At 35.8% G+C, this 13,173-nt stretch overlaps 1 long non-coding RNA gene across 1 annotated transcript; it reads left to right on the top strand.

Moving 5' to 3' along the window:
• Nucleotides 1–239: 239 nt before the first annotated feature.
• Nucleotides 240–8,410, top strand: LOC139687647 (uncharacterized). The gene is made up of 3 exons (XR_011700651.1): nt 240–380; nt 3,216–3,439; nt 7,767–8,410. It is a non-coding gene; the product is annotated as an uncharacterized lncRNA (long non-coding RNA).
• The last annotated feature ends 4,763 nt before the right edge of the window (nt 8,411–13,173 follow it).

The raw sequence follows: 13,173 nt of genomic DNA, 5'->3' as shown, positions 1-13,173 counted from the left end.
ACGACGCAGTCTAATCCACAGGAAAATCCCTTTTGAGAAATGGTCACTTCCCTCGACACAACACGGAGAAATGATTTACCCAGGCTCTAGTGCCCCATTCCCGACATCCGCCCCTCCGCACAGCACGTGTTCAAGGTCGACACTCTTTTTTCCTCTTTTTTATCCTTTAAAGCATGCTCACTGTGGCAGAGCTCTTTTGATGAACGGAAATACCGGCGACGGCGCTCAATCCGGTTCCATTACGAAGGAACGGATTTCCCGCGGTAGCGTGATGCGTGTGAGCGCGTACCTGGTATAAGGCCCTGGGGACGGACAACGGTCCGCAGCAGACGCCGGAAGACACTCGCCCAAGCAGGACGCACTTGCCGACACGGATAGAGGTGAGTTCACTCTGAATAGCTTTAGCACCTCGGAAGGGTTTCAGCCAGCACAAACGTACCACTTGCATCGTGAGTTTTGGAGGACATGCACCCGGTCATCTGTTTTTCAAATTATGGAAATGCATTTATAATATTTCAACAAAAGGTTGTGTGTGTCTGTTTTTATAATATGCATTTAAGATATTTATAACATATATGTATATAAAATGATTTATAGAAATACTCAAAATATATTTCCATAATTTGAAAAACAGCTAACTAGGTGCATATCTTTCAAAACTCACCTCGGCCTCAGAGCCTCAAAGAAGGCCGAAATCTTTAACTTTCTGAAGTGTGAGTGTGTTTTAACGTGTTACCTAGTTTATTTTAGTGTTTTATTGTTCCGTCTATGTGTATATATATTTATATATACATGCATGTATATATATATATATATATATATATATATATATATATATATACATGCATATAAAATATATATATATATATATATATATATATATATATATATATATATACATGCATATAAAATATATATATATATATATATACATATATATATGTATATATATATATATATATTTTTTTTTTAAATATATATTTACATGGGTGGTCTGACAAAATTTCCGGCCTAACAAAGATACAAGACATTTTTTCTAAAATTTTTGGGGTCGGTAACTTTATATAAATATATGTATGTGATGGTTGCGTTTGATTTTAACAGCTTCCATTCCGATTTACTCGTTATGCTTAGTGAAATATCTTTAAGGCTGACTCCCTTACAGTTCTGCACCCCATTGAATGTTTGCCGGTAGTGCAACACCCAAGTATTTTACATTTTAATTTTTTTAGTTCGGTTACATTTAGGACACTCTGGAATTCATAATTTTGATCAAATATCTATCGATTTCACCTTTGTTACCTATATTTATCTTATACTTTATTTTAAATTTAAACAAACCTACTCAGTAGAATTTCCATGGTGTCTTGGATATGGAACATACTGTACTTTGGTGGATGTAGTAACGTATTATATGCAGGTGATTTTAGCAGAAGTATAACAGCTATATCACATTATTTAAAAAGCAAAACTTTAAAATATGCAATTGTATTTTATTTTGTTACATGAGCAGAACATTTAAACCATTACGAATTCTCAATGATTGAAATTTATCACTTTCACAAAAAATCACTTTTTCATTATTTTTCTACTTGATAATTTCTAGAAAAATAAAGTTGAAATATTTGCGGCAATGCTCCTGTTCCTATAATGATGAAAGCCATCCGCTGTAAAAAATGTATTCTGTTTTATTATTTTAATTAGTGTTTATTTACTTATACATCAATTTCTGCGCTTAAATTTGCTGTCACTATGTTTTCCAACGGCATACCACGAGATAGATTTTCATGTATAATTCGTAACCTTTTAAGAGGCTCACTAATAAAAATATTTTAATGGAGATGTATTAGTACAGCTAAAAATTTCACTACTAAAGAACTACATTCGAACATGACGTAAGATCACAGAAAAAATAAGCAGATCTGGTACACAGTCTTCGATACGATAAGACGTTTTCTGTGATTTTAAAGTCATATTTGGGTAAATAAATGTTAAAATTAATCAAGATGGGCTAGAGTTTTCTGTACTAGATATCTCAATTATTTACAAGTGTGTATTGGGTTTGGTTAGTGATTAATGATAAAGCAAAAGCTGATAAATTTTGATAGTTTACATTTTAATTTCAAATAAAATTTATGGTTTTTGTTGCAACATTGCCTTTGAACTGTAAATCAAAAGCATTTCTATCAATAACTGACATTTTTATTCAGTATAAATTAATCAAAACATTTATTTAGTTTGTTTGTTGAGAGTATTCGCTACGAATGTGTAATACTGTAACACATTTCAAGGTTTGTTGCATGGAGAGAGGCTTAAAAGCTTGCTGAGTATTATCACACACTAATTAAAACGCGTACAAAATACGCGAACCGTGGAATATTGCAGGTAGCAGACGTTTTTGAAATTCCAGTTCTCCTGATTGTAATATGTGGAAATATAAATGGAATGAGATTTACAGTACTGATATGATAGTTAAGAGTGAAAAAAGATGATACGCTCCTTGTAAATCAATATTTTTCACATTTAAACTAAGATCTGAGAAATAATTCTTTAAAGATGTCTTTTCAAATCATTTCATTCTAAATTGTCACCCACCATAATGTGTTTGTTCATTCAATCCAAGGATTGATCTTCATTCTCTCACTTCTCCCTGCACCGATACTTAAAATTTTTACTTTCCTTACTCATCCTAGGGTCTTTATCTGTTTTTCTTCCCCTCCTTGTTTCCTGAATTAAATGAAATTGAAAATTCTTCATCAATATCAGGCATATAAGTAATTATAGTTTTGTCCCAATATTTCTATGAGAACAGTTTCATCATTGCGGATAACATTCCTCAAAAATTCCTTGAAACATTGATGACCTCATCCACTTTGGAGAACTGGCTTAACCCTAATTTGGCTTGAATGATTTTAAGCGGATATTTGTATGACTGTCATTAAGAGACATAAAGCAGGCATGTCAGTTCCGATACGAATATACTATGGCAGAAGTGCAGAGTAGAAGACGTAGCGTTTAAAGTAACACGCAATTTCAGACCGAGAAACAAGTGGACTGTAATCATGCACAGATATTTCTTTTTTAACAGAAAGCAATATTACATCAACGCGTTTTATTGCAGTTTGAAAAAATCAACACCAAAAAACCTCTATCTTTACGATCATTTGAAGTGAGCATTATAATTTCTATTCACCAATTTTTCTTTGTACTTACAGAAATGAAGACGTCTTTTGTGTGCTTCAGTTTTTTGTGTATTGCCATTGCTTTGGTAACGGCATTTCCAAGTCCAAAGAGAGAGAAAAACGTGCCATACCCTTGGCACGGCCTCACAGGGTATGTAGACATCATCCCAACGCACGAGGATCCAAACAGAGAAAATGAAGTTGAGGTTGACAGATTTGGAAGCGTCATTATGCAGGACATTATCGTGCCAGAAAAGGTGAGTTGCAAGAGGAGTAAGAGATTTATTTTAATCGTTAAGTTCGTTAAATATGACGATATATACTATATAGAGTTAATGAAATAGACAAAAATCCGTCCTTAACACTGGTCATTTTAAAATAAAAGGTAATGTAAATCATTGATTAAGAAATAATGGATGGATCTATTAAAAATAAATCGTACATGGAGATAGGGCAATTGTTATTGAATTTTATTATTCAGATAAAAACAAACACTTTCCAGTTATGTTTTTGCAAGATTAATACAATTGAATTTACAATAATTGTGCCACAATTTAATTTCCGTCTAGTTATAAAAAAATTAAATTAAAAAAATCAAGTGTAATTAAAGGTCTCTATAACCCGAAATGAACTGTTCACCTTGAACTTAATTCTTTAAATTCACATTTAAAAGGTATGAACACCTAAAAGGAGAATGATTAGCAGTTACTGAAAAAAATATTTTCTGTTTGGTATAGTTAGCACCATCACCCCTAATTGTACATATAATTTCCATAGTTTTCTTAAAGCAATTTAAATTCCCATAATTATTTTTGTTTCTATAGTAATATTAATCACATAGATTTTTCTATCAGGCTATCAGACCGAGAGCATAAAGCTTTTTTCGTTTGAAATCGCAAATTAAAAGACTAACAGATATATTCATACTATCGATAGCCCATAGAACGGCGGAGAAACTTTTTGAATAATATGGTAATTACACGAATTTTCAGGGTTAAAATAGATATATTTTCCTTTCATAGTAACGTGGGTCGCATTATTTATACTATTTAAAAATATTGGGTGGATGCTTCTGAAGACATATGCAAGGTGTTACTCGTACAGAACTGGGAATGCAGCAAAATCATATGATTGGCAGCCGTGTAGCGTAAAGCCATCTCTTTCGATTGTTGCCCCTCGCGTGTTTGTAGACATCATTCTGGCCGTGGCCTGGTATTACATAGAAAGACCATGGAAAACACTTTCATACATTGCGTGTTTTTCTTAGCATAGATCCGGATATAATTATTCCAAGAAATAAAAACTATGAATATTTATTGAATTAAGGCTTACCCAAAGTCTAAGGTAAATCCCAAAATATTTCAATAATCGTCCCAGAAATAAATATTTAATTGCTATGAATTTTTAACGGGATATCCAATCGCTGTTAATATAGTGTTTTAATGAATATAAATATGTACAGATTCAAATCTTTACATATTTATGGTGCATATATATATGGTAGCATTATATGGCAACCAAATTGAGAGCAAAATAACACTATAATTCCTCTCAGCCTTAATTTGGAAGAGTTATCTTGGCGTATGGAGCCAATCTACAAACGCACTAGGAACCCATTCTCAATAGATTTTTCTTCAGAGTGCTTTAGAGACATCTGGTGGAGCTCGCATTTAAATGAAATTTAGTAGGCATCTGGTTGTAGCTGAATGCATGAACTGCTGAACTGTGGAAAAAAACCCCTTTCGTCAGCAACAGGAACCGCTGGTCCTACCGTTTGCTACGAAAAGCAATTATATTAATTTCACCTGCCACAACCAAGCCCACGACATTCCAACGGAATCCTTTGGGAATCCCAGCCGGAGACTAATTCGTCATCCTTGGGCCATCCCTTCATTTCTCAAAGCCTCATCGCCACCTTCTCGCGAAAACCACAAATTATAGGAAATGCAGTCGTTAATTTCTTCCCACTAGTATACCACTGGTGAAGCCAAAAGTCACTCTGGGGTGTATTTAAATAGAACAACGTTAACTTAAGTTGAATACAGTATTAAAAATGGGTTTGTCGAGCAAAATACACCATTAAATGAAATGATTAAAAGTAGGTAATGCAAAGTTGGCAGAAAAAATGCATAATAATTCCAAAACGAAACTTTGAAACTTTTCTGAATTGATGCATGCAAGGATAAATAATGTTAAAATGATCCATGTTAATGCAAACCAACATTTAGACGAAATCTTAAATATCATGGCAGATAATTCAGTTTTGATTCTTATCACTCTTAGACAGTGACAGTATTCAATGATACATGTATTCTAGTGTACCCGAGTATTCGCCATAAGTAAAATAAATGATTTATTGCAATCCATTTTACTGTAAAAGCTGAACGTTATGAACCTAGAAATCGAAATCTTAAACTAAAAATACCCTCTGTTATCATTATATAGAGAGGCGTAATTTAGTAAATAGCTCCTATTGCCATATTAACATGTAGAATTTGAACCAGTTGACCGAAATCGGTTAAAATGCGTATAAAAATCTGCAATACTCCTATTTCACGCACTTTCCACCTGGCCACCACATAAAATTGTAATTACAATTTTGTATTCAATTATCTTTTATTTAAAATTTAATATTCATCATATATTTTAATTGCAATTTATTATATAATGTAGCATTTAGCGAGTGCTGAGATTTGTACGCACTCAATCAAGCGAAAAATTTCATTACAACTTAAAACGAAATGATTCATCAAAGAAAAACTCTTAACTCTGAATTTAGTTCTGGGAAAGCTATGAGTGTTTCCAAAGTATAATGCATGAGATAACGAACGGGAATATCAGCTGCGATAAGATGACGTTCGCCTTCTCTCTTAACTGTATTTTTCGTATTAAGTATTCAACTGCAGAGTCGAAGTCGTTGGGTAAAACCCACAGCTGCCACAACTTCACTCCTTCGGATGAAGATTTCGAAACAAACTTTGGCGAGGCTTCGGAGAAGAACCTTTACGAACTCAAGAAATGTAAAGAATGTCGGGGAGGAAGTCCGTTCAAAACGATGAGTAATAGCATATTTACCTCCAGAAGTATAATTTTGTCTTAAAAAAATACAAACTTCACTCAGCCGTAAGTTTTGAGGTAAAACTTCCCTTGCAACGACCCTCCAGATTTTAGATATACGATGAAAATGAAGTTCGCGTTGCCCTAGATCAGTAATTCAACTGCTACGGTCGATTGGGTGGTTCATTTCGCCCATCGCATTTCCTCTGGATTTTTACAATAGGCCAAATCCTTTTCTTTGTAAAGGATTTGGCCTATTATATTTCACTCTGTCTTCTTGCTGCCCCACCCTCCTCCTACTTTGTCCAAGTTTCATTCCTACAGTCGAGACATTGACCTTAGGACCTCTCCATTTGTCTTGACAATGTATTAGTTGACTTAATATGATGAACTATTACCAATCAAATTTGTGGTTTTGCATAATTTCCATTTATTCCACTCTAACAAATTGCAGATTGATACGGTATTAGGTCCTCTAATCAATTTTAGTCTAAAGCGAAATCCATAGCACTCATTACCACCTGTTTCATTACACCTTCAGATATGACGGCTGCCAGGGATATTTACTACCTCTGACGACGTTATAGTGCAGTGAAACATAATGTAATTGTTTCTTTGGCTGGACACTCTGAGCTTTCATTCAAAGTTCCCGTAAATTCTGTCAAATTTTATCTCCGCAAATTTTAGGACTCAACTGTCAACCATTCTTTAATTAAATCTAATCTAATATGATCAACCGGTCACGCTTTCTTTCATTCAATATACTAGATAATTATATACAATCACCAAACATCACATATCTAAATGACTATCCGGTCTCACCTTATCCGCGGAACACATTTTTACTACTTTTCTCTTTGCCTTTAAACGTCCACTGGGCATAGATGCAACTTCCGAACAGTCAAATTATTTTTCCCTCGAAGGTTTCAACAACTCCGAACCAAGCAGGGCTGCCTTGCGCGTGCAAACGTACACTGCGGGTGGTTAATGATCATAAGTACGTCGCCCATTTGAAATGAGTTTGTAATATTCCAAAGACTTAAGTCTGTGGAAAACTACAAATAAAGTAAAGTATACAAGTACATTGTTTCATCATAACATGCGTGAAACAAAAACTAAATATATAGAGTCTCCTTAAGATTCACATAATGACAAATGGTAGCTCTGCTACATCCCAATGCTGGCGTAATATAATCCAATCTTGCATGCAACGGGTTTACTGATCTAAAGCTCAAAACGCCGTTAGTATGATTTCTCCAACTTGAAATTTCAAATTACTTTTCATTTTAATGTTTTAATAATGTCATTTTTTTGTAAAAATATAACATTTGGCTAAGTAAGTGAATTTTATCAAAGGTTATCGAAATTTAATATCAGTTCAATATTAGTATATCAAGCCGTAACCTTTTGCTTTCTGTGATGTAAACCAAGGTATCTGCTTCGAGAGTCAAAGATATTGACTGTATTGGCAAGCTTATGACATAATTTCCTCATTCAATTAATATGGATTGTTATGTTCCTCAACAGGTGGCGGGGAAAGTAGCACCCGCTGCTTTCGGCGGACGGGTGGTGGACTTCGAATAGAGGGAATGGAGGAAGGAAGGAAGGGGAGGAGGGGAATCGTGGACAAGAAATCTGCACGTGGAGGAAGAGAAATCCCTCCTCATAGCCCAGTAGCGGGAAATGAGCGAATACGAGTGTGAAAGTGTGTGCGTGCGTTCGGAGTGAAATGTGTTCGGCGTGCTGGTGTCCTCTCGCGTTCGAGGGTCCCTCGCTTCGAGGCGCCGCCGGTGATGGCGGGGAGAGGTCGAAGCAAGGCACCACGCCGCCATCGGAGGGAGTTTGAATTACTCGCGGCAGCGCGCTCCCGGGATAGCTCACATTCGTTGCATCGCTTCCGTTTCTCAAAGCGAAACGGAAGCTGTAATGCAAAAAATTACCTGGGATTTTCAAATGTATTTTTATCTACCAATTGCCAGTTTTACTGCAACTGCCATTTAGCAAGACGGAGGGCCAGTATATGCACAAATATACTCCCTCTCCTGAGTTTTTGTTGGTTACGTGGAACCTCACGTTTCTCTCTATTACAAATAAATCTTTGATCTCCTGCCACCAAATTTAAATCTACTTGACAATGTCTAGGTTAAAATAAATTTACTTTTTAAAACGTGCGTTACACTGTGTATTTATTTCATTCCCTCTTGTTTCGGCCGATATTAATTCTATAGTTGAAAGCATTTAGGATTCACGGGACACAGTCGTCGTCAGAGAAAAATCCATCAAAACACATGGCGCCGAGGTAGACATAGCTCCCCAAAAATACAATAAATACTCAATTGATACTAATTCCAGCATCAGGGAAAAATGTATTCCATTCTGATTAATTAAATTGAATCCATTCCAACTTTTTAGGCATTCAGCAATAACTGCTTTAAAGCTCACGGCAACAGCATAACTTAATTCGTTGATAATTAATTGGAATATAAATGACTAATTATCTTCAAATATTCCAAAGTCTTCAGCGGTACTTAGTGGAACTAAGTCATATCGAAAAAAATAATACCTTTGGACCATTAATTAACTTCATTTGACCTTGAAAATGACAGTGAGTCGACACCGGGGTCATTAAAAAAGTATTTGCTGTGGTAACACAAAGATATTTATTAATTTACATCACTGAACCACAAAACTTACATCACTGAACTAAAAAAATTATAATTAAATTCAAATGTTTTTTATATCTTTTGGAAAAAACTATTCAGAAAAATTTAGTTTTGTATACTAAGTAATCATAGTGCAGTAAGAATAACATTACACGAGGAACAAAGAAGGAAAGTGAGTGAATTAATATATTGGTGAAATTCTGTTAAGACAGGGGTGAAAGGGACATGGGAGAAAGGCTAAATTTAATAATTGATAAAAAAGAAAGTAGAAGGTAACTATAACTACGAAGGTAGTTTGAAATTTTCTCGAAATGGAATAGAAAGAAGCTATATGCCTCAGTATTTTTTTCAGTGTGGTCTCCCTGTACACTAATGCACTTGGTCCAACGATTTTCCAATTTCTTGATGTCATCTCGAAAATTAGATTAGATATAGCCTAAAAATTACCCGTCTACTTCGGTTGTTATTTATTTCTTCCAAGAAAATTTCCATCCCCCGAGGTACATTTTGAGCTTGGGGAAGAGATGGAAATCTGATTGAGACAATTCAGGAGAATGAGGCAGGTGTGGAAACAATTCGTATCTTAGTTCGCGTATTTTTGCAATGGCATCGGCAATTGTGTGAAAGAAAGCTGTCTTCCTTCCTCGCTAAACCTGGCCTATTTGTGCATCTTTTCCCATAGTTGGTCCAGGAGGTTAGTGTACAATTTTCTAGTAACTCTTGAGGGACCAAGGGGAAGATAATCTATCAGTCGAGTTTTTTCACATCCTATATAATTGAAGCCATCACTTTTCCGACAGACCGTAATGCCTTTGCTTTCTTTGCCAGTGGTGAACCATCATGAAGGGGCAGGTCATTAAGCACTGTTTTGACTGCTGTTTTGTCTCTAGGGTATGGTAGTGAACCCCAATTTCATCTGTGACCACAAAACGGTGAAAGAAATATGTTTGGTTGCTCATAAAACGGGTCGAACATTGTTTGAAAATTTCCAAAATGATGCGTTTGTGATCCTGCGTCAAGATTCGCGGGGCCCATCTAACGGATAATTTTCTCGTGTGAAATTCAACCGTTAAAATGTGATATTCCCGCACAGCTGACGTCTCTACAGCTTTAGCAATTTCCCGCACTTTCATTTGGCAATCCTCTATGTTCATTTTATGCAATTTTTCAACAATTTCTGGGGTAGTGGCACATTTTGACAGACTACTACGCGGATCATCATCTAAGTTGTCCCGGCTTAACTTAAACTTGTCCGTCCCTATGGCAACAGTTGAATATGAATGAATAGAATTCCCCAAAGTGTGACGAAAGCCGGAAAGAATTACCTTTACTTTCATACCTTTGTCTATGAAACATTTAACTACTGCTCAAATCTCAATTTTTTCCATCTCCTCAAATCACTAAATGGGAAGAACAACTAAGAGGCGTCTGGACCACATATCTCTTCCCAGGACCTTGCCGCGTTGGGTGTTTACTCATAAAGAATTACTTATTACTACGCGAGAAACTCATTGCACTAGGGCTTACGTCTAATGGTGAATTCGAGAACCATTCAAACTACCCTCGAATTTTGTTTGGCTTATGGAGTAGGAGAAGGCGTTGGATCAGAGTAGCATGAGCAAAATTAAGAGCATCTATTGCAGAAGATGACAAAAACTAACTGAATAAAAACTCTTCGAGGCCTTTAAAATAGTGGAAAAATATAAGCAAAATTTTACCGGATGCGATATGAAGTACGAACATTCTAGTACCTTTTATAATATTGCTATTTCCATATAACATTTTTAAAATAACCTTATTTTTAAAAAAGCTGATTCGTTCACCAACTACATTATTTTAGAAGGGATAAAAAATATAAAAAAGGGGTACCTATGGAAAATCATACGTTTTAAGCGCTGAAAAAACGGAGGGTATGCAGGCGTCAAATATTACATGCATGCATTATCCACTAGTAATTAGGAGTAGCAAGTGTACTCGTGGTTGTTATTAGAGTAAGCAATCGACAGATGTGGTGAATTGTAGTTTTAGGGGTTGTTGGTTAATTCTGCAACATTGTAGGGGTAGATTATTCAGATAATGAAGAAAGCGTGGGAAAATATATAGCGTCGGTATGAGCCTACTCCTGATGATAGACGCCAAGAGATCCACTTTTTTAAGTCAGTTCCAATGGACGGTGTACCACCGTGCCCCAAGTATGGATTGGGATGCCAATAAAGTCCTGCCGGCTACGGAATTTGAATCCGGATTCTTGAGGTGAAAAACCAGGAGAAAAGGCACACTTGCACCTGGTTGAAACTTAGGTGACGCTGGGTTAACATATGGGTTAAATTTAACAATTTTCGCCGCCTCTCTTCATATTTATTCACAGAAATTTTAAGTTTTTTCCCAATGAAAAATCGTAATCGTTGCATTTAGGCGGTAAAATTCGATATTTCAGCGTAAGTAAGGCAAACAATGCAGGTTAGGTACATTAGTCAATAAAAGCATTGAGTGGTGACAGTATATGGAATATAACAGATTAGTTTGTTCTTACCTGTGAGCTCACATTTAGATGAGCATAGCTTTTACCATAATAGTGCTGGCATTCTAAGGAAGACCTGAATATGGTGGCATATGAAAGAATAAAACAGATATAGTATTCAGCAAAGGAATATGTAATGAAAGCATTTATTACATGATCTCGTAAGATAATTCCAATGTGGGGTAATTGGATGAAAAACAAAGCAGCATGGAAATGAAACATGGATGTTAAGAAAAGAAAGTACGAGTAGATGAATATGAACAATTACGTGGCGTATAAAATGGACAAAATGATATAACATTGAATATAATATGAGGGGGGAGAAAAATATATTCTGGATTTCTAAAAAGAAAGTAAAGTTACAGACGATTTAGTTAGATGAGATATTACATGGTAATCTAATACTAGTACCTGCCGATGGAGGAGATATTACAAAGTAAGTTCATTACATAAATTCTAAATATTACCGATGGAATTGAAATGACAACATTTGATTGAAATAGTACTCACACAAAGCTCCGCCAAGACAATGAAAATAGTATTTAAAGACATTGAGAAACTATAAATTAATACAAATAAGAATACAAATTCAGGGTATTGGATGTTGTAACAAAATATTGAATATAAAAAAAACCAAAAGATATCAAATTATTAATCCGAGAAAAATGACCTTGACGATGATGAAAAAAATGTCACAAAACTATTTTAATATAGGACTATTATTTAATATTGTATATACGAGGGTCATCCGGAAAGTAGTACCCGTTCGTGAAATAAAGACACAAAAGTAAATATTAACAAACATAAAAAATTTTATTTGAAAGAGGATACTTTAAACTACTTCTCAACATAATCTCCAAGCAAATTAAGGCATTTGTCATAACGTGTGACAAGTTTCTGTATTCCTGCTGCATAGTCCTTCGCCGCCAGCTCATTGAGATACGCGAGGGACCCATCTTGCAGAAATTTTTGCATAATGCAGATGGTGTTTAACAATTTCATGAACAATTGTTCGAGAAACATTGGGAAAATGCTCACAGATGTCATCAATTGTGACGCGCCGATCGTTCCTCACGAATTCGTCAACTGAGCTCACCAGTTGGTCTGTAATGACAGACGGTCTCTCCGAACGCTCATCGTGACCCTCGTACATGACGTTGTGTTTTGCGGGGGGTCACAAATTGTTGAATTAGTAATTTTGTCCATCCAAAAACCTACCTTAAACGGTAGATTACCTAATTATATATATATATACTATATATATATATGAGGGTCATCCGGAAAGTAGTACCCGTTCGTGCCGCATGAAGTGCTGACGACGCGAGTAGCCGCTGGACGAGGTCAGATAGCTTCAGTGGCTTGTCTGCCTTCTCTGAGCCAAGTTGCGTGACGCTAGCATTGCCTGTGTTGTTTCTGTGATTGTTTACAATGTTTAAAAAAATTGAGAACGCCGCCAGTTGTGAAGTGAGGGCAGTGATTAAATTCCTCAATGCAAGAAACGTTCGCCCATGTGATATTCATCGCCAATTAAAGGAGGTGTATGGAGACAATGTAATGGACGAGTCGTCTGTTCGGCGGTGGTGTCGCAACTTCAACATGGGGAGGGGGAACACACACGACGATGAGCGTTCGGGTAGACCGTCTGTCATTACAGACCAACTGGTGAGCTCAGTTGACGAATTCGTGAGGAACGATCGGCGCGTCACAATTGATGACATCTGTGAGCATTTTCCCAATGTTTCTCGAACAA

This window comes from Hetaerina americana, unplaced genomic scaffold, assembly GCF_022747635.1.
Source record: "Hetaerina americana unplaced genomic scaffold, ioHetAmer1.1.p SCAF_2, whole genome shotgun sequence".
NCBI classification, from domain to species: Eukaryota; Metazoa; Arthropoda; class Insecta; order Odonata; family Calopterygidae; genus Hetaerina; species Hetaerina americana.
This window is presented reverse-complemented; position numbering and strand designations above follow the sequence as displayed.